Raw genomic sequence first — 23,429 nt, forward strand, 5'->3', positions numbered from 1 at the left:
CAAGCGAGAGACAAAATAGAATTGAGAAATAATAATCTGAATTGGCAAAACAATGACGAGTTCATGAAAAAGAGAGATCTACCGAAATCCTTTGTCCATAGAAGTATGATGCTGAGACTGTGCAGGGAGAGGCTTTTCTAAATTATTAAAGATTATAAAATACTTTAAAAAATGCAAAGATTATAAAATACTTTATAAATACTAAATCCTATGTGAGTTATTTTGGTGGCAGTAAAAAGGGAGGCTGGTAATAATACTAATTTGAATTTATGGAGGGCCTATCATCTTAGACACTTGTGCATTTGAAAGTCAGTTCATTAATCCTCAGGACTATCTTAGCAGAAAAGTAGCCAATGTTACTAGCTCCTTTTGCAGATAAGAAATTGAGACAGACAGATTACGTGGCTTATATAATGCTTGCGCAAGGAAGCTGGGAGTAGAAGGGAAAATCATTAGCTACAAAGGTGGGAATGTGGTCCACAGATAAAGAGTTGGCAGATTTGACTTTCTCCTGTTCAGGCACATTTAAAAAAAATAATAATAATAGGCACCATCCCAGCCAAAGCCATCTGGGCAAAAGGAAATTACAAAATAAACCTGGGAGTATGTGGCAGACTGTTGGAGGCAGCAGCTCAACCCAGGACATACCAGTGAAGTTACAGGTAAAGGACTTGGCCTGCCTTGCTCAGCACGATGGACACTCTGGCATCCTCTTGGCCTATGCTCTAGCACCATCCTCCCCCACCACACCCTCCAACAACAAGAAGATCATCGCATAAACATGAGGAAACTGCACAACAGTGTAAAGCAATTAAAACTCCAATAAAGAGCTAAAAAACAAAAACTATGAGGAAACAATCACTTCAAAACCATGCTCTGAAATAAGTATTAGAATGAAGAAATAAGTACAATTGCTCAAATTAAGTAAGAAGCACACAGCAACAACAGAGAACTTATGAGACGCAAACACCAAAAATAAAAGAACTCACAGAGGCGAGTCAAGACTACATAAAATGTCATTCAAAAGTAATATTACAGGAGAAAAGGGAACCCTCCTGCACTGTTGGTGGGAATGTAAATTGGTACAGCCATTATGGAAAACAGCATGGAGGTTCCTTAAAAAATTAAAAATAGAACGACCATATGACCCAGCAATCCCACTATTGGGCATATACCCTGAGAAAACCATAATTCAAAAAGATACATGTATCACAATGCTCATTGCAGCACTATTTACAATAGCCAGGACATGCAAGCAACCTAAATGTCCATAGACAGATGAATGGATAAAAAAGATGTGGCACATATATACAATGGAATATTACTCAGCCATAAAAAGGAACGAAATTGAGCTATTTGTAGTGAAATGGATGGACCTAGAGTCTGTCATACAGAGTGAAGTAAGTCAGAAACAGAAAGACAAATACTGTATGCTAATGCATATATATATGGAATCTAGAAAAATGGTACTGATGAACCTAGTGGAAGGGCAGGAATAGAGATGCAGACATAGAGAACAGACTTGAGGACACCTGGGAGGCAGGGGAGAGGAAGCTGAGATGTAGTGAGAAAGCAGCATTGACATATAAATACTACCAACTATAAAACAGATGGCTAGTGGGAAGCTGCTACAGAGCATAGGGATATCAGCTGGATGCTTTGTGAAGACCTAAAAGAGTGGGATAGGCAGGTTGGGAGGGAGGCTCTAGAGGGAGGGGATATGGGGATATATGTATACATATAGCTGATTCACTTTGTTGTACAGCAGAAACTGGCACAACAGTGTAAAGCAATTATACTTCAATAAAGTTAAAAAAAAAAACCACCTTAAAAAAAAAGTAATACTATGGAATCCACTTTCAATTCTTACCAGCTTCTTTTAATAAAAAATAAACTATTTTTATTTTAAAATAATTTTATTATATTAAAAATGTTTAAAATAACTTTAGAAATGAATAAAACTAAATGTACTATAAAATTAAGATGAAAATTGTGAATTAAACATATTTTCATAAAGGAAAAAGGCCTTGCGAACAGTTTTAAAGCAGCTGTGAGTTAACCACATCCTACAATTATTAGCAAGATAGAGAACAAAGGAAAACAAGTGGCTATATAATTTTCTATGCATATACACACACATTCATTTAAAAGATTACTAGAAACAGAGAGCTACAGATAAACATAACAGTTTCTCCCAGTAATAAACACTACTAAGTTACATTTCCAAATAATAATAATAAAAACTGAAGAAAATTATGACATCCAAGAAAATAACAGATTACTGAGAGACCTCTGGTATCAACATTCTCAACCAACTTACTGATCATAACAACAAATTCTGGAAGAGAAAGTAAGCTGCTGTCAAATTGCAACAGGCAAGAGTGCATAGGTTAATTATAAGGAATTTCAGCTTCAGAAAACGGCCAAACTCAACTCAAGACATGAGAGATGAAGCAATGTATCAATAATTACATAAGAGGGGAGCTGAAGCAATGCTCTCAGCCATCAGCACCTAGCTTCCTTTTTGCTTGAACCAAGAGGAATATTCTCATAGTTAGGCTCCTAAGACATCCCTTGCCATCCTAGACTAGAAACATGGGTGTCATCCAATACTGGATGTTTATAAAAGCCAGGCAATATTTTCATGCCTATCCCCTGCTTCCAGGCAGAGTGGATATGCAGTGAGAACACTGGGTACTGCACGCTGACCAGCATCCATTCTGATAGGTCAGTGTCCACGCCATATCCACTGTTGAGTATTTTTCATATTACTCTGCATCTAGGAAAGTGTCAGCCTAAGTCTAAACAGGTAGTTGTTCATCTCTCTTTTTTAAAGTCTTCAAAGATGGCTGGGTATTATGTGGCAGGATGAATTTCTATTTTTATGTTTCTTTATTAAAAAATATACATTGTAAAGGGAAAGAAATGGCACTATATCACCTGAATTGATGAATCAAATATAAAGACAACCTCTGGGTTAGACCCAGAGGAAGGTGGACACAGTCTGCAGTTATAAAAACAGAGAGGGATGAAAGTAACAGGATCATGAAATACAAGAGGACAGGAGAAGTCCTTCAGCCTGTGTGCCCCATGGTATCATGTAGGGTTTATGAAATGGGTTCTGGAGTTTGAGCTATCTGGGTTCACATGCCAGCTCCACACTGGAGATTGTAGGGAGAAGAAGGGTAAAGAGCACTTCAGGTAAAAGGAATATGATATACAGGACATGGAAACAAGAGTGAGCATGGCTCATTCAGGAAGCAACAAGTGGTTCAGGAAAGCTGGGCTGTAGCAGTGGGGTAGGGTCAGCGATAGGAAGACTGGGGAATTGGCAAGAGGAAAGGATGAAGAGACCTGCCTGGTCCTGAATGGCCTTGTGAGATATCCTGAGAAACTTGAACTTTAGCCTAAAAGAAAGGAGACACAGGAGTTTAAAATAAGGGAATGATGTGATCCAATTTATGATTTACATTTTAGAAAGATGGAAAGCAAAAGGTGGAGCAGAACTAGAGACAAGGAGAGGTGCCAGTGGCCTGAACTAGGAAGGCAGTCTGGTCATGAGAATGGAGAGAAGCGGACAGAGCCCAACTCATTCCTTGTCTTCCATTCCTGAGCTCCCTAAGGATTCCAAGTCATTCTCTGAGGACACACAACTAAGAAGAAACCCCTTAGCCCGTGCTTCAGTGGGACCTCTGTGGCCTCCTATAAGGGAAGGGGGGAGGTGTTCATTCTTATTTACTGCTGATTATCTTTTTTTTTTTTTTTTTGCAATTTGCTCCTGTATTTTCTTTCTCCAATAAAACAGTTATAGCCACACACCATTAGATGTTTAGTGTGAAACAATGGTTTTATTATGAATTTCATATTTTTGTGTAAAAACAATAGAAAGTAAATCTGGTCTTAAAACAATCTATGCATAACCAACTCACTGAGTAATTTTTTAGAGAACCATACAAAAGTGAGGGGAAAATATAGATAATTGCAGTCATTTAGTACTTCGCTATTGTTACTAAAACCTTTCTCATTCATTAAAACAGTCTTTTAGTTGAATCTATGTCTGTGAATAAATGTTATGGGTTGTAAAATAGGAGGTATTAGAAACTAGAAACACGATTGTGCTTCCCACACATCCAGTAACGACACACAGATGAGCAGAGCTTCCTTCCCTTAGGGATTTCTATATTTTAGAATATTCCCTGCTGTATTTTGAAAGTAGAGTGGAGCCAATTTTATATCTTCTAGCCTTGAGGGTCAACCAATGTGGTTTAGAAGAAAGAACATGGGACCTGGAATCAAAGGGCTTGATCAAGATTCTACACCTCTCTGATCTTGGATTTTCATATCTATTAAGTGGGAACAATAGCTATACCTTTTCCCCTGTGTTTTGTGAGAATTAGACGGTTTAATGTCTGTGATAAGGACCAAAAATTCTGTGATTTGGGGAATGTTCTATATCTGCTTTGTCAAGTCAGGTAGTCCAATAGTTACATGTAGCTACTGAACATTTGAAATAAGGCTAGTGCAACTGAGAAACTAAATTTTTCATTTTAGCTAATTTAATTAATTTAAATTTTAAAAGAAAAATTACCATACTGGATTACCATACTGGAAATGCTCTTCATACTCTCTCTACAGTAGAATTTTAGTCTCAGTTATTCTTACTGCAAATTAATTAACTCTACTCCACTCTAGAAATTCATAGATATATTGTCCTTGTTTAAAAATGAGAGTTTCCCTTACATATAGGCAAAGGTACATATGTAACCATTTTAAACAATTTTGAGATGAATCAGAATGCAATTGTATTTTTGTCCACTACTTTCCTTTTAAAAATGTATTCATTGGGGGTAGTTTTTCCCAATACCACTGATGAAAATTCCCCAGTTGGTCCCATGTATCTTCTGGTCACTTTTAGATTTAAAGAAAATTCTGTGGTTATTTAAAGTTGCAAAATGCAGTTTTGATTCATGAATTAGAATGCCCCATCCAACATTTCCATAACCACACCAACATTCCAGTGTAAGACAGATCTCCCTGCCCTTGTCCCTACAAGTCTACAGCCTTCTGGAGAGGGGGTACTGTGCACATTTTCTCTTTTCCTACCTCACCTCCTCCGTCACTCAACTTGCAAGCTCCTGTTACTGAAAACTCCAATATTGGAGAATAGGGAAGAAAAGGGAGAAATAAAGCAGAACATTTTTACTCTACTGGTATGATTGAAAGATGGTTTTGCCTCTGCAATGTTTATAAAATGTATGTGTAGGGTGTGTGGGTGTGCACATGTACATGAGTGATCTTTGGGGAATCTTCAGAAGCTTATGACTGCACTGCCTGTGAAGTGAGCAATGCATCTAATTCTGTTAGCTATGCCCCCCTCAGCTCTGGTTTCCTAGCAGGAAAACACATCAAGCTTTCCAAGAGTACACAACAAAGCTACTTGCTCTAAGTTTGAGGTAAAAAAGGACCATATCTCATTTCTACCTCTCTACACTAGGTTAACTTTTCAAAAATCATTCTCACAGAATCCTCTCAGTGCATTTTCTCCCTTTATTTTTCTTTATAACCTGGAGATGGGTGAGGAGTCAAGAATTGTGAAAATATTCCCAAATTGGGATTTTAGTCAGATACCTCTTTTTGATATCTGAAACCAATTATCTTAGAATCTTGGCCATTTTTTCTAATTTAACATCCTTGATCACTGCAGCTGTGTTAACAGTAGCCCAAGACCAGAAATTACATAGAAATCATCAATACAAGACCAGTAAAAATCTTTGGCTTATCCATAACCATTGTTGTAAAAAATAATGTGGTCTCTTCATATGCAATGTTATGGGTCAATCACTGAAATATATTAAGTAAAAAAAGAGAGGGCACTAGACATTCCATATGTTTAGAATATTTCTTACTGGAAAGAGTCAGAAGAAACTGAAAGCTGCCATGCTGTACTTCTGAGAAGAGGATTCACAGACCAAAACTCCGAAACCTGGAGTTTTGACTTACTTTACATTCTATATGCTTTGATATTATTTAGATTTTTTGTTTGGTAAGAATTACTTTACATTTTTTCTTTAATATCTTTATAAATAGATTTGGATACATATTAAGGCCTCTATTCATTGTTTAATTTTTTAAACATTATTTTCGAGTCTTTCTATTTGGCACAAAGTTTCCAACATCTTTTTTCAGCCCTGACATCCTGACACAGTCGTGTCTACATTCAAGTGAAATGCCCTTCCCAAATAATTGACCAGATCACTTATAATATTTGGAAACTTGAATGAAACACCACAGACAGAATAAATGAGTCTATATTTTTCAATAAATAGGTGAGCTATAACAAACATGCTTTCTTTTTTCTCCCATGAGAATACAGAAAAATAGGCTGGATTATAGGCATAACATAAAAATACATTCATACTGTAAATTTGTAATCTACATGTAAATACTGAGAAATTAACCTTTAAAACTGGAAAATGATGTTTGATTCTTGATATTCAAAAACAAGTAATATTTTATTGAATTTTCAGTTTATTAAAATCATCCAAAAAGAGAAGAGTCTATTAAGCAAAGGCTGTTCACTCCGCTTGAGGCTTGCTACTTTTCAAGTAGCAAAGGATAAAGAGGCTCCTCCTAGCACCCTAGTCTGAGGGTCTAGAATTATATTTATGCTATAGGTATCAAGGAGAAAGCTTCAGGAAAAAAAAAGTTTGATATATGAAGTGATACGTAAATTTAAAAAATTTATTTTCTTTTAAACGTCAAAAAAGTGGGAAGGGAAACCCACCTGAAGTTTTACTCTGATAAATTTTCATGAGGTAAAAGCTGGCTAGTTTCTAGTAATGCTAAGCTTGGTCACAGAATATTTCCTGTAACTTCAGTCAGAAGGAGAAATTGAAAGCCATGACACAGAATTAAACAAAGTTAAGTATTTAGTGCCATACAAAAGAAAAAAGAAATTAAGAAGGAAGAAAAACTAGAAGACTACATATACCACAGAATAAAATGCTGTTTTATGAAAGACTAAATTCAGTTGTAAAATATCTTCAAGCAATTTTCTTTATCCCCAAAACCATCTTGATGTATCTCCCACCATGGTCCCCCTCTTCTCACCACACTCTCCAGCCTGGGTTAGGCTTCTCTATCCTGTGCAACCCCCTGCCTTATTTCTCACATAGTATTATCAATTTTATATATATACTTGTCACTTTTTCTATCGCTACATCCCCAGCACTAAGCAAAGCACACGCAGAATTAATGTTTACTGAATAAATGAATAATGCCACTCACCTCACAGTGACTTACACTGATTCCTCACTACTTTCAGAATAAAGTGCACAATCTTTAGGCTGATATTTGAAAATACTTCATAATTAGAGGCAACCTATCCTTCCAATCTTATTCCCTTCATATTTTGCCCCCAATTCCCCAAATACTAGATCACCAAGAACACCCATCTATGGGGAGAGATGGTATCTTTCTTGTTCACTGCTGTGTCCCACAATTTAGCTCAGTGCCTCACACATAGATGTTCAGAAATTATTTTCTCAGTTAATGACTGGATAAATTAACTTTACCAAATATATCTTGTACTTTCCACTTTCTCATAGTTTCTAAACAGCTACTCTCTTTATTTTTGCCTCTTTAACTTCCTTTCTCTCATCTCCAAGACTCAGTAAAGTTTGATCACCTATGAGAATCATTTCCAATTTTCCTAGGCAAAATTAAATTCTCCCCAGTACAAATACAGACTTATTGACACTTCTAATCACATCATTATGCTCTTTTGATGTTATTTAAATATTAACCAGATTTTAAACTTTTGAAAGTTAAGGACTATGATACTTTGATGTTTCTTTTCCCAGTCTGTTCCCACCTACCCTTTATCACTTGTCTTAGCTGGAATAGACTGAGTAGATACAAATTCCACCATCTCTACTTACTCTTGACACAATATTTCTGTAAATCAGTTTCTTCATCTCTAAAATTGGCATAATATCATTATCTTATCCCCAAATTAAGATATTTTAATTAAAGGGCTTAGGACAGTACTTGGTACATGTTAAGCATTCAATTGGTGTTAGCAGGTGTTATCAATATTATTATCATTATTAATACAAAAGTAATGTCTGTTAAATGGAAAAGTTAGTCAATCTCTCACACCATAGGCTGAGAAACAAGGAAGTTCATTTGAGATAAAATTTTGCACATATTTTAGAGATTACAGTGCTACAAACTTCTGCTACTCAGAAGTCTCCAAGATGCCACAAGTGTCTGGTTTCAGTTACACCTGGAAAGATTATTTAATTAGAACATTCCAGATAAACAAGTTTCTTGAGATCAGGGAGAAACAGGAAATCCCATTCATTTTGTTTGTGAATAAAATATGGTATAAATATTTTAGAAGACAATTTATCAGTATCTCATAAATTTGAAGATACATATGCTATGGCTCAGCAAATCTATGAAATATTCATTAGAATAATTCTTACATTTGTATACAAGTGTCATATGTATTATTTATAATGCTACTTATGATAGTGAAATACCATACAGCTATGAAAACTAATAAACTGTGCTACAATAATAGACATGGATTAATCTCAAAAGTACAAGGTTGAAAGAAAAGTGCTAGTTGCAGATGAACACTGTATACTCTAGTGTTTATATAAAAATTTTTAAACATTAAAACAATGTTATATAATATTTATGGATATGTTCACATAGCAGTGGAAAGAATAAAATATAAAAATAAAAGCAGATAAAAGAATAAAAGCATACAATGAAGAGAAAATCTACAAAGACAAGAAAGTAGTGACTGCTGAGGTGGGAAAAGGAGAAACTGAAGCAGGTAGAGCACTTCATTTTTTTTAAATTTCTAAGATCTTATTTGTTAAGCTGGAAGGTGAGTGTGCAAGTCTTCGTGATATCTATCTATCTTTAAATAGAAATCTACTATGTGTTGTATTTTTTAGGAAAAGTTCCAAATTAAGTGCTCTTCCCAATGGAAACAGAAGATACAAAACTCCCTCCTACCATTCCTGGAAAGTAAACCCAGTGGCCATTCGCCTAGATAGAGATGAAGATGTTTTTGTTTATTCCCAGGAAGGACCCTACAAAGACGTGTCGTCTCTGAGCAAGGTGGTGGCTATAGAAACCAAAAGAGAACCTCCAAGACAAAAAATCTTGAAAGCAAACAGTCAACTTACTCTTCCTTCCCCTTTCTATCCTAGGACACCTGGAAATTCTCTTTCTTTAGCATTCCTCTGAATGAGGCAGGAGTAAGAACAGAACTAAGTTTCATTTTTCTGAGGGAGGTGCTTGCTTGCTCTCTTTGCTTCTCTGGCCAACTCTGATGGCTCTCCAGAATTCCAATTCCACATGATTAACAACGCAGTTTCCCTGAAATACAAAGGATCATTTCCCCACAAGAACTAACTCTCTCTTTTGCCTCAGTGTTACTGTTATTCTCTCAGGCCACCAAGCTTAAAAACTCAAAAGCATCTTGGCGGCCATCATTTTATTATTATTGTTGTTGCTGTCGTCGTCGTTGTTGTTGTTATCTTTGTTATTGATGGACTTTCCCATCCCTCTCTTCCATTTTCATTCCTAGCAGCTGTTATTTATTCATGCTCAGATCATTAAAACCTATTTCCAAAGTGCTCTCTCTGCATTCATGTTCCCCGTGCCCCAACCTACCCATATGCCATTCCTTGGATGATTTTTCTAAAGCACAGCTTTCAACGTGTTGTCCCTGGCTCAGCACCCTTGAGGAACTCCACCATCTAGAAGCCGATGTGCAAATCCCTTCAAAGCTTCCACAATCAAACTCATTCCAGCATCATCACACAAAGCCTCCTAGGATACCCTCTGTAGAATGCTCAATATCCATCCTTTCCAGCTATACATAAAACTAACCCATTTTCACTTTCTGATTTTTGTACTTGGCATTGCCTCTACTTCAGTGTTTCCCAAACTTCAGGCATTCTGGTACCTCTTCATGATTTTTCCATTACCAGGTACCATCTGAATTATTTTTTATTTAATATTTTCTGTAAATCCACTCTCATTTTAGTTCAGCTAATTCTTTTAAAAACACATTTCTGTCAGCACCATAGGTGAAAAACAGCAGTATCTATTGTAATAAATAGGCAATAGCTATAAAAATAAATGTTATTCTAAAAGTAATTAAATTATGACTAAATACTTTTTGCCTGCTAAAATCACTGAGCCTTTTACTTACTCTATTTATTGTTCTAAAGGAGGATTAAACAAGTGTTAAAAGAATTTTAAAGTCATATCAACAACAATAAAATTTTGTCCTTGAAGAACTGAGAGTAATTTTTAAAATACAGTAACTTTCTCACAGTAACTCAATGTTATTGACTGTCCAGTCCACATGTTGCCTAGAATCATATCATCCATATAAAACTTGAGAAATGCTGCTCTAGATGAGATATTCTCCTCATCTTTTTTCTGATGATTTTAACTCTGTACATCCTTCCAGGTCTGGCTAAAGATAAAGCTCTACCACTTCCCAGAGTACCCTCTTGGTATTTCGTACACCATGATCTCCCTTTCCTCTGACATTCTGGATATGCGTTTCTTCTATGCTTTGGGAAGTCACTCCACTTTGCTTTTGACTGACTCACATACAAGTTTTCAAATTTACCTTTTTCTGGTTTCCAATGATTACAGTTCAAGCAAAGATTTATGAAAGCTTCTCTAATCTTATGATATTGAGCATCATATACTCTAAGCAGTAGGAATTAACCTACAGAGAAGGTCAGGAGTGACTTGAGTGATTGATGAATTAGCACTTCCTGCCTTTAGCTATTTATGAGTATACATCTCTATAGACCAGGATCCCCTCAAGGGCTATGCCTCAGTCAATCTTTACCCCCAAAGCTCAGCCCAGTGGGAGGACATTATAGGATTGCTAGACATAATTGTTAAGTGAATAAATGAGAGTAGACTATAGATGGTATTCAACAGCAAAAACTTTTATATGCTACCCTGGACTTCCCGGCATAGTTTCTGAGAGAGTTTACATTTAAATGTATATCACAGGCAAAACTTTGCACACTTGCCACAAATACTAGTTGCTATCACCTTCAGCTATCACCAAATACCACAGTGGACATTTAGTTTTAATAGACAGTTAGGCATTGGTGATCTTTCAAGAAAAGATTTTCCAAAAATTCAACAATGACATGCTTTCAAGTTTAAAATCAATTTAATTTCAAATGTCTTTTGTCCCCCAAATTAGCTAATACGTTTTAAGATAGGATGGTGTTTAACAGATTCTGTCTTAATAGTCTTTATTATCTCTAAGACAGACACATAAAATTATCTGTTTATAAATTAGCTCTAGGGAAGGTGAGAACACCAAAATAAATAATACATTTAAGCTGTATCTAAAGTTTTCAAGTAAGTTGTAACCAAATTATGACTTCACAATTCCTACATTCTGTAAAGTAACTATGAAATCATATTAAAAATCTCTTATGAACTAGAGATAATCACATAATTAAGTTACGGAGGGTATAAAAGCATCTCCACAAGTGTGGAGACACCTTTTAAAGTATAGCCAAAATGCATTATTCTCTCTGCTACTTACTGTTATGTAAGAACCAGACACTAACATAGGTGATCCAATATCAATCCTAAAATTAGACCCACTGAAAATGGATCTAGACATCTTTTAGGGAGTCAAAGACACCTTAATAAATAGGAGGTACCAGAATTTTCACTACATGCTCTTTGATCTTTTTTTTTAAATTGTGGTAAAAACACATAACGTAAAATTAACACCTCAACAATTTGTAAGTGTACAGTACAACAGTATTAAGTATATTTACATTATTGTGCAACCGATCTTTAGAACATTTTCAAATTGCAAAACTGAAACTCTTTTACCCACTAAACATTTCCTATTTCCCCCTTCCCCCAGTCCCTGGCAACCACCATTCTACTTTCTGTTTCTATGAATTTGACTACTCTTAATACCTCATATAAGTGGAATCCTACAGTAAATTATCTCTTTGTTCTGTTTTTGAAGCTTAATTGAAAGTTAATTAGGAAGAAACCAAGTTCATCCTCCAGCAGCTACTGTCTAAGCATCTATTTAATACTATGTATTATGCTAATTTCATTCTATTAATCCAGTGAGGTAGGTTTCATACCCACTTTACAAACGTGGAAATGGGCTCAACAAGGTGAAACATTTTGCCAAAGTCCACACATCTAATAAAAAGTGGGGCCACTGAATCCAACTTTTTCTGACTTCAATGCCCAGTCTTTTCAACACACCTGCTGCCTTTTGAAAATTTCAACACACCTGGTGTCTCTTAAAAATTTCAGAGGATTTCAACTATCTACATATTTGAAGCAAGTCAGAGTGGGGTTCTGATGTTGTTTACATTTGACTTTGAATGTTGCATGTTTTACTCTTTTTATAAATTATTTCATTTATGCCATGTCTCAAACTATTAGTCTATTCTATGTTTTGAAATTTATTCTAAACCCTGTTCCACAAACCCATAGAATATCAATTACCCTCCCTTTTTCCTTCCCAAGGAGGGCTTCGGAAGGAACAGTTTGTTCAGTTGTTCTGGAAATGACACAATTTCCTATTTATATCATATATCAAAAGTGAAAAGGATATAATTTTTAAAAACAGCACTTACAGTTGTGGAAATGAATCCCAGCCTCTTCAGTTCAGGAACATTATTTGGTAGAGTGAATGGAAGTCATTCTACAAAAACCAAAGACTTTGCAAATGTGCCTTGCTCTGTATGTGGTGCCTCAACTACTGCTTACCGAGCCACCTGGGACTGGGAGTCCTCCTGGTGTGGCTCCAGACTGCCTAACCGGAAACTCTAAAAGGCATTAGAACTACAATACCCACAATTCAAATTCCACACCTGAAACCAGGAGAAGATGGTGGATTGCTGCAGTTTCACCCTAGGAAGCAAACAGTAAACATGTATGTTATCAGGTGGGTATATCTAAGAACAATTTGTAAATATGAAACTATTTCTATAAAAGGAAACAAAAAAAGGTTTGATGTTTGCCGAGGAGTAAGAAGGCACCCTCAGTGTTGGCAAGAAGTAAAAAATCTTTATGCAAACAAATCCTCATGAAGCCGTGGAACTTGCCCCACCAGATTCTCTTTCAGTGATTCAGAGCTGAGGATGTCTCACTACCTTGTGGAATAGGTGAATGAGGACTTTCCAGGTGAGGCCTGAAAGCCTTTAGTTCCTCCTGTATCAACACTGTGATTATAGGTGCTAAGGATATAATGGAGACATTTTACCCTTGATTTTCCAAATGCCCTGGGTTTCTTTAGATGTACTTTTTTAAATGCAAGCAAGATAAAATTTTTATTGATATTTTTTTCCATTTTCCTTTCCATTCCCTGATTTTGTGTTTTCCTTCTGTACATTCCAGCATCACTTATGATTGATCAAAATTCAAAAACAAGGAAATTGGAAGGCAAAATAGAAAAAAGAAATTTTAAAACTTGGGTAAAATTAAAGATGCAATCATTGTTTCACTTCTTTGCAACATTGGGAATAGAAAGTGTTAAAAACAAACAAAAACTAAGAAATGTGTTTTCTCCATTTGCTCATACAGCATCTGTCTCTAGCCTTTTATTTCTCATTAGAAACAGCCCATAAAATGGATATAGACAAGTTCTGGTCTGGACCCAAGAACCTAATGGAAGGATTCAGCTAAAGTAAGCAGATGGCAAGAATGGTGACAAAAGAGAAATTTCTTCTCCATTTTCTGTACTTTTTCTCCCTACTCCCTACATGCCTCCCCACTAAGGAACACAGCCTTCATATGGTCCAACCTACTTGATCCACCCAGAGCTCTTTTGAAGTTCCCCCTTGGGTCATTCCACAATTCAATGTGAGTCATTCTATTTTCCTGGGTCACAGGTCCCACAACCTCCTGACCAGAAGAAACTAACTCGCCCTTACGTCATTTATATTACTTCCAAAACAAATGGCTCTCCATTTCCTTAAACCCTATAGATTTTGTTCTCCATGCTGTTTCTTCTCTCTGAAATATTATTTGCCCACCTTAAAATGTTCAGGTCCTTCCTTTCTTTCAAAGCTCAATGAAAAAACATTCTTCTCCAAGAAGCCCTCCCCAGTCTGCCCCAATCTGAATTATTCTCTCTCTCCTAACACATTCAATATATTATCTAGTCCTCTCATAACAGATTTTATACCTTGTTTCACTGTGTGTGTGTATGTATATGTGGTCTTACCTTCTAATTTGAAGGCAAGATCTTATTTTATTCCCACTTACTAACTCAGTAATTTACATGTAAATATTTCTGATAAACAACCAATGAATGAAATCCTTGAGATATTAATTCTAAACTGGATGTTAATACCATCTTTATCTCTCCCAGGAAATAGCTGCATTTAAAGAACTCTCTAAATACGTGGAAGGAATACAGTTATCAGAATGCCCCTGTGGTCCAGTCTGGTGTAGCTTCCACAACCTTTATTTGCAGAATGGTAAGGTACTAAGTCTATGAATTGAACTCCTGTCAGTACCTGAAATGAATGTTTTCCTGGATCAGAACTAATTGTTTTACCAGGTCTGCCTCATGCTATACACTTGGCTTGCTAACAAGTTCCCAAGCACTGGCCCTCAGTCCCATCACTGCATCTTGGAGACCTGGCCCTACCGCCATCTACAATTTTTGATCATCACCTCCAGCATTTCTGGCTCTCCTTCCCTACAATCTAATCTCCTGGTCCTGAAGTCGAAACTCTGCCCTTTAGACTTCTTTAAATAATTCTTAATCACTGATCTCTCCCACCAAGAAAGGGAATTCTCTCAATAGTTGTTAGTTCCTCACATGTCTGCTGCTATGGGATTCTCCCAGTCCTTACACATTCTACTATGTCGTCTAGCTGTCAGCCACTGTGGAGGAAGTGAACCTTCTAGATACTGTTGACACACAATGAGATTTCTGTGGATCATCAGACGCAAAGGCAAGCTAATGAAAGTGACTGTCGTCAGGGAAGTCTTCCCAACTCCCCTCCAACATATCGTAAGGAATGTTAGCCCCTTATCCTGCCTGTGTGCATACAATTTAAACTATCTAAAAGTGGGCATGGAGTTCATCCTCAATACACAGTTCAGGGTTGCTTCCTTAAGAAAGTCTTTTCTGACCCCTTTACCCAATTCTTAACCCCTGATGTGTTTCTTGCACTGATTTACACAAATGTCTGATTGTGCTGATATTCTGTTCGTGCTAAACCAAGATGTTTGCATTTCTCCCCTGAACTCATGATCACTTGCAGCCATGAGATTTATTGTACCTAAAAAATAAGTAGAACAGGGACATCTGTTGTTTCCTGATAGATAGTAAAAGGGTATGGAAAGCCAGCCCTTTTTACCCCAGTGTGTGGGAAGAAGAAAGCCGGAGGGTGAATGGAACTCTGAGGAGGCTTCACTTGAAACATACTGGGAGGTACTGAAAAGTGAAATATATCAGGTGCAGGGCCACCATGTTCAGTCACACAACTGACACCATTATATTATTTGTCCAGTCAGGAAAGCTAATCCCACATTCTTCATTGTGGGAATATGAAGGTGCCAAGGGGGCAATTGGACCTGCAGATGCTAGGGGTTGGGACAAAGAGTCTATATTATGCTTTTGTGACTCAAGAAAAATGGTAAGAATCATACATCAATGGATATCATACTTGTAAAACATTCCAAAGAGACCTGTTGGTCAAGCACTAGAGTCAAACCAAACTCCTCCATAGCAGGTGACTAACCAGGACCCAGATGGCGTCACATGGCTTCAGACCTCCTTCTTTTCCCCATACCATAACATTATGTCTGTCTTCCTACATGCACTTAGGTACCATCCTAAAGAGAAACTGGAGGAGGAGGAGGAGAAACTGCAAGACTGAGAATATTTTTAAAAAGTCACCCAAAAGACTATTTAAGCTAAAAGAGACTGTGATGTATTAAACTATGAGTTTAAAATCTATTGCACTCCATCCACATTCTGATAGTGACAACCAACATGGACGCTAAAATGCCAGTGATTCACTGTCCCAGCCCGCCTGGTAGATAGGGAGAAGCAAAGCACTTAGGGTGGCTAATCAGACACAGTTATCTGGTACCTGAAATTAGGAACTGGAGACACAAAGCAGCAGGGACAGAAGAGAATCCACTCTTGAGGTGAACAGCGGCAACTGTGCAAAGAGCGTCCTGCTTTGGATTTGTCTGTCGGAGCCATGGAGAGTAGAGCCTAGGACTCTTGGTAATGGTCCTGCAAACTGTGGTTTCTAGGGCTTAGCAGAAACAACTAATTGACCAAGCAGCATTATCTTGGCTGCTGCTTTAGCTTCACAAGCCATGTGTCTGATTCTCTAGCTCTCTCATCAATTGTGGGACTGGAGTTTGGTGTGTGGCTCTTTGATTTACATCAGCCAAAGTCATTTGCTAATGCTTGGAACTAAGAACACTGACTGATTTACATCTAATGTAGTTCTTACCTCACTGTAACAGATATCACCTCTGCCTACCCCACTTTATTTAGATTCCATCCAATCAACGACTGGATCTTATTTAATCCCTAAATATCCAGAAGCTCCCCAGTGCCTGGCAGTAGTACATATTTGTTAACCTAAATTGAACTGACCAGTAAAATGAGGAAGATTTGCTTAAAGTTCTTCTAACTTAAAATTTTTCTGACCACATGGAAGCTGTCAATTGCTCATTGATGCAGAGGTAATTTGTTTCTCCTAATGCTACATCTGATTTAGATTTTAGACTTTACTCCCTCTCTGTGTCTGCTAGGGAGCAGAGCTAGTAACTCTCTGTACCCATAGGGGGAAATCAAACACAAAAAGTGGTTTAATAATTGAAAGGGGATTTTCTTGGTATCCTTTAATGACCTATGTTAAATGTCACTCATGTTTGGTCCCTATAGTACAAATATACCAGAAAGAGTGATAGGAAACAGCCATATTCCCCACATGATCAGATTTTTCCCCATGTGAGGCTGTCTTGGAAAGAGAAAGGCCACATTTGCAAGCTTATAAGAAAGTTCCCCCTGGAGTTTTTTCTCTGTCCTGTTTCAGTATGCACTGACTCTTGGACCCCTGGGCTGCCTGTGACATCTGTTTTATGGGTCACTTTGTCCCTGAGTCATGATCATACTGTAACTTTCCAAAAACAGTTAACACTGTGCCATTTACCAGTTAATTTCAGTGAGTATCTCAAATCATAGTAAACTGTTAGGGCCAAAGCTAATTTAGGTCAGATTGATCCTAATTTCCTCAGATTAAGAAAGTGAGCCAAGTTGTTCTTACAATTTCATATTTTCCTTCATTACATCTTTCTGGTTCCTTACTCAACCATAAGGTGAATCATCCATAATTGACCCCCTCCAAGCTGTAGTTTAGAATTTCATTGCTGTTTTCTTTTACTTGTTGCTTTCAGGATAGCGCATAAGGGAATATGTGCCAACTCTTCGCATGGTCGTAAGATGTTTCCATGCTGCCCTTTTGCTACTAATCAACAACTGAGAACCCTTGTGCAGTTTTTGCTGGAACATCCATGGATTACTTGCCTCACGACAGTAACCTACACAGTTGTCCGTTTGTTGACCCCTCTGTATTATTACTGGTACAATTGCCATTTTCCTACCAAGATCACTCTAGACAAATCTTCAGCTGTCTGTACACCATCTTCCCTGAAACTTATGTGATTTTCCAGAAAATTTCCTAGGTATACATTTAAAAAATTTTGCATAAGAAGACACAAAACATTTTTTATGGTAACATCCATTCACATACTGCTATGTGCTGTGGACACCATTATTGGAATTTTTCAGGAATAATTTTTCTGTCAATTTGAAACTCTATAAGAAAGAAGCAGTATATTTCATATCCTGCCTCTTATTTTTTATATTTCTGTTAAATTTTCAACCACAGCAAGCTCTATTCTCTAACTTGGGGTTAAGAGAGTGAACTCCATGGAGACAGACAGGTTTACCTACCAAACACAAAATCCCGATGTTCTCTTGCATAGAAGAAAAGGAGTGCCCTAAGTCACCCATCCACCCATCCATCCCTGTAAGGATCTCCTTTGGGATGTCAGAACCTATATGAAGTTGGCTGCTTTTATTTCCACACATTCTCCTGGTGCTGACAAATTCATTCTGAGTGTATTTGTTTTCAATTGCTGCTTTAACAAAGTACCCCAAAATGGCTTAATCCACAAAAAATTTATTATTGTACAGTTCTGGAAGTCAGGAAGCTGACACGGGTCTCACTGGGCTGAAATCAAGGTGTCAGTAGAACCACATGCCTTTTGGGACACTCTGGGGAGAGTCTGTTTCCTTGCCTTTTTCAACTTTTAGAGGCCATCCACATTCCTTAGCTCAGATCCCCTTCCTCTGTCTTCAAGGTCAGCAACAGCAGGTGGAATCCTCTTAAGTCACATCTTTCTGCTTCTGTTGTGCACATCTCGCCCCTCAACCTCCGCCACCACCTCTCTCTCTCTTTCTCTCTCTCTCACAGCTGGGAAAGCCTCTCCACAAAGGACTACTGATTACACTGGGACCACCTAGGTAACCTGGGATAATCTACCCCCATCTCAAAGTAAAGGCCCTTAACCACATCTGCACAGCCGTCTTTACCATGTCAGGTAATATATTCACAGATTCCAGGGATTAGGGTGTGAATATCTTAGAGAGGCCATTATTCTGGCTGTCACACCATGTAACCACCTCAGGAAATTCTCTGTATAGTATTGTAGGGATAGAACTGGGTCCTGTACAAGCTTCCCATTGGAGTTGAGAGAAAATCTTTTTATTTGCACAAAGAACCAGTGTTAGGAGAAGATGTGTGATTGAAGAGGCATATAAAAAGGCCCTGGTTCCCCCAAACATAACCTGCTTTTGTACTGTCGCCCATTATTTCATTATGAGACCCATGATTCAGTTCTAAAAGCAGTTTGCTCTTAAGAGTGATTAAATTATGTTAACTAAATATGACCATACTAAAGTGAAAATACACGTTAGAGGGGTTCTCATTGTAAAGATTCGGCAACCAACATTTTAGAAAGGGTAAGTTTATGAAATGGGCAGAGTGGGGGAAGGATAAGGATAGCACTAGAGTAGGAGTTGGCCTGTATCAGAGAGACCATATGAAGTACCTCTCACACCCACGTGAAAAAGGAGTGCCTCTCTCTTCTCATGAAAGAACCTAGCCACAGATATAATTTTTTATGCCTTATAACATATGACTCTACTGCCCTGGTTGACCACAGATGATTGATCCCAGATGACAGCTAAAAATTGATGTCCAAACCAATGTTGGCCATAAGCAATCTAGACCAGGGTTTTTCATACTATATGTTTGACCTGTTTGTAGGCCATGAATCAATTCATCAGTATTTTTAAGTGAAATAGAATAAATGGAGAAGGAACAGAACAGAATGGATGGAATGGAATGAATAAAATAAGATAGACTAGACTAGAATAGAGTGTATCAAAGTACATGAAATGAAAAATGGCCAGTTCTGTTTCCATGAAGTATTCATTTCAGTGTGTATGTGAATGTGTGTATGTTTGAGTGTCGGGTCAAATGGAAAATGTTTTCTTTATGTGGGCAAATTTGAAAGCTACAGAGTTAAATAGTGGTCTTATGAGGTATTCCAACATGAGATAGGGTTTTTTTAAATATATATATTGAGTAGTAAATAACTAATTAACCAATCATATTATCTGTCTTATGGCATGAAAATGAAAAACTTCAAATAAAGTTAGTTACAGGCTCTGGAGTGTTGCAAAACCAAGATAAACACCTTGACAAGACGGAAAATAAAAACCACAAACTAGTCAAAAGCTTGAGTAATATGCAGAGACCGTGGGAGTAAGAGAGCAGCAGGGTGGAAGGTTGGTGATTGGCAGTGACGGTAGAAACAGACAAAGAAATAGAGTAAGATAAAGAGAAGAATGGCAGAATCAGAGTTCGGAAGTATTAGACATTTATAAGGGCAAGGCAAGCTGTTAGTCATTCTTACATTCAACAAATACTTACTGAGTGCTTACTATGCACCATGGACTATTCTAAGACCAGGCAATATCATAAGGTCTACTGAGAGAAGAAGATAAACACAAATCCATGCCTTCACAGACCCTACATTGTAGTGGATATGTACTAAGCGTTACATCCTAAACCATGTTTGAGTTCTTCCTGGTTGTACAAATGTCACAGTGACTTCCTGTGTTTCTTCCCTTTACTCTCTATCCTTTCAACACACCCTCTTCATTGTATTTCTTGCAACATGAAAGATCCTAATTAATGTGGCCTGAATTAGAAGTTAATTACTTGGAGTTTTGCTTAGGACTGGTTCTGAATGTACACAGGTCTCATTCCAAAGAGGTGAGGTAAGAGCTGTTCTTGCAGATATTACTGGGACCAAATAAAATGAGGTAAATTAAATATAAAGGTTTTATCACTGTTTCTTGTTTACTCATTACAGAATTATTTATTTACTTATTTATTCATTCATTTATTTTTATTCCAAAAAATTACTCTTTTTGTAAAGAGCCAAGAATTACTTGCCTAACTCTGTTAGTAGTTCTCAAGGCATTTTCTTCCTACCTTTTCAAGAAAATTTCAGCATCAATCATCTCTTATTTTCCTCTGTATTTTCTTTCATATTCTATATCTTCCTCTCATCAGAATCTTTCCTATCCACATATCTCTCAAATCTCCCCCATTTTATAAAAACAACAAATTTTTACATCTCCCTCAAGCACCCATGATAACCTTTCCTCCCCACCACTGACATGTTTTCAACAATCTCTATATATAAACTTGCTGTCAGTTTCCTTATCTTCTTAGTCTTCAACCCTTTCTATTCTGACTTTTGCTTCCACTAAGCTTCCCTTATGGCCATTTTTCTAAATCCAATGAATTTTTTTTAACTGTTCAAGTTTCTTGATCTTTCAGCAGATTTTAACACTCATATCATTCAGAATGGTCTAAATGATGCTGCAATAAAAAACAACTCTAATCCCTCAGACTCACCATAACAAAGGTCTCTTTCTTGCTCACTCTGCCTGTCCATTGAAGGTTAGCTGGAGGGCTTTGCTCAACTGAAACACTCAGGGACTTAGACCTTCAGAGCACCCTCTATTTTGAACACTGCCTGCTGTCCTGACAGAGGGAGACCTCTGGCGAACTTCACACAGGCAATTATAGACTGCCCAGAATTAACACACATTATTTTTGCTTATAACTTTTCAGCCAAAACTAAATGCACCCACACAATTGAGCCAGGAAGGAGAGCCATCTACCATGTGTCTGTAGACAGAGAGCTGGAAAAATTTGATGAGTTGGATACAATTGCTACAGTGAGGTTCACTGATCCTTCCTTGGAACTTATTCTCCCTTGGCATGTGAGAGACTGAACTTTTTTGATGCCTTTCCTCTCTCTCTCTCTAGCTGCTCTTCTTCTGTCTTTGCAGACTCATTCTCCTCTACTCAGCTCATTCTAGCAGCTTATCTCTTTCCCCAGGCAATCTCATCTTTGCCACTGTTTCTATTACCTCCTATACATTAACAATTTAAAATTTATATCAGTCCTCTCCTCTGAGCCCTAAACCCAGATATCCAGCTCTCCATTCTTCTTCATTTCTACCCATGAATCTCAATCCAAAACAAAATCATAAATTCGACCCTTGATGGTTTCTTTGCCTGTGTTTCTCACCTTAGGAAGTGGCACCATGTGCAGTTCAATTTTGAAAGCCCAAATCCCAAGACAGATCCTCTGCTTCATTCACTCCATATCTAATTCATCACCAGCTCTTGTCAGATGTACCTCCTCCAGGTAATTCATCTCGTATCCCTCTTTCCATGTTCACTGTCACTACCCTACTCCAACCCACCCACTTCCCCTGCCTAGAATAAAACAATAGCCTAATTGGCATCTTTTTATCCACATTTGATGTTCTTCAATCCATTCTTTACATTGACAATGAAATGGTTTTTCCAAAATGTAAATATAATACTCCCACCTTAAAATTAGATAGCTTTCCCTGACTCTCAGGGTAAAGCTGAAATCCCTATTTGGCCAGTGAGGCCCTCCATGGTCTCTTCCTATCTGTCCACTCTCACAATGTATTACTTTTAATGAGTTGCTCTGCTCCAGAGATTTCTTTTAATTCCTAGATTTCCCAAGTTTTCTCCCATCAAAGTGTCTTGCATATTTCCTTTAACTGGAATATTCTCCCCCCTCTTTCCCTTTAGATCGCGGCTGTCCACAGGAAAGCCTTCCTTTAAGCATCTATGTAAAGTTTTTAATTCCATAATAATTTTTGTAAATAATTCACACTCATTGTTCCAATAAGCTCCTGGAGGCCAAGGCCTGTGCTTTGTTTCTTCACTGTTATCTTCCCAGCTGTTAGCATGCTGTCTGGGATATAGCAGATGTTTGCTAAATATAGTTGGAATGTATGACTGAATGGCAAATTTTATATTCCTTTTGTATACTAGAGTTTAGTGGAAACAAAATTTGTATCTTTGTTTAAAATTGCTCCAGAAAAGAAAGAGAGTGAGTTGGGTCCTTATCACTATGGAAACTTATAAAGAAATATTTTTTAGAACTGGATGAAGCTTTTGCTAAAATGTACTTTTTTATGAGATTATTTGTGATAACCTCATTAACAAAAGAGGCACAGTTGTTCATCTTTTCCCAATTATATCTCACGGACATTCTCTTAACATGATACTTAGAGTAGAGACTATATACATATCCAGATGGCATTGCTAAAAAAGAAGAATTAGCTGGAACACTATTACAGTGATTTCCCCTCTTTTCACTTCAGAAGAAATTTATAAATTTCCAAAGCCAGAGTTTAAAGTCATGGATGCCATATTAAATAAATACAGGTCTACAGATTTCACTGAATTTCTGGGAAATGAAATTAACTAGTCAGCCTCCACCCCCACAGAAGTGATTAAGGCAATATGTCACTCAAATTCCAAGCTGATAATTTTAGGTATCCATCCTAAGTACTAATGCTGTCAGTAAGAAGGAAATAATTTATCCAGTTTGAACAAATACTAACCCTTTTAAGTTACTAAGTTTCCTCTGGTGGAATTTTAAATGCTGTTCAACAAATATGTTTCTTCTCACCCAAAGGGTATAATTTGCATTCGAAATAGAGTAATGAATTTCTCAGAAATGGACTAGGCATCAGAAATTTTACATTTTTAAGATTCAAATCTATGTTTAAAATCCATGCGTAATCAATAGACATTTAAAAACGAGCATGATTAAAAGAATATCAGTATATGTAAGAAAGACAAATATCAAATATGTTTGAGACTAAAATCAGAGAGCTATTATTTACATTGATTACTGTG

At 37.2% G+C, this 23,429-nt stretch overlaps 1 protein-coding gene and 1 long non-coding RNA gene across 4 annotated transcripts in view; one reads left to right on the plus strand and one right to left on the minus strand.

Annotated features, from left to right (window-relative positions):
- MACC1 (MET transcriptional regulator MACC1) overlaps nucleotides 1-12,834 on the minus strand; it is a 77,363-nt gene extending 64,529 nt beyond the window's left edge. For both annotated transcript variants that reach the window (XR_009053307.1, XM_057732951.1), the window contains exon 1: nucleotides 12,687-12,834. The gene's annotated coding sequence lies outside the window, so the exon portion shown is untranslated. The remainder of the gene's footprint in view (nucleotides 1-12,686) is intronic.
- A 95-nt stretch (nucleotides 12,835-12,929) lies between these two features.
- Nucleotides 12,930-22,215, plus strand: LOC130851672 (uncharacterized). 2 transcript variants are annotated; one of them, XR_009053245.1, is made up of 5 exons: nucleotides 12,930-12,997; nucleotides 13,667-13,738; nucleotides 14,426-14,534; nucleotides 17,488-17,673; nucleotides 21,777-22,215. It is a non-coding gene; the product is annotated as an uncharacterized LOC130851672 (long non-coding RNA). The 2 variants fall into 2 exon arrangements; XR_009053246.1 differs by lacking the exon at nucleotides 17,488-17,673 and having other exon boundaries at nucleotides 12,939-12,997; nucleotides 13,649-13,738.
- Nucleotides 22,216-23,429: the final 1,214 nt, after the last annotated feature.

This window comes from Hippopotamus amphibius, chromosome 4 (genome assembly GCF_030028045.1).
Source record: "Hippopotamus amphibius kiboko isolate mHipAmp2 chromosome 4, mHipAmp2.hap2, whole genome shotgun sequence".
Classification (NCBI taxonomy): Eukaryota; Metazoa; Chordata; class Mammalia; order Artiodactyla; family Hippopotamidae; genus Hippopotamus; species Hippopotamus amphibius.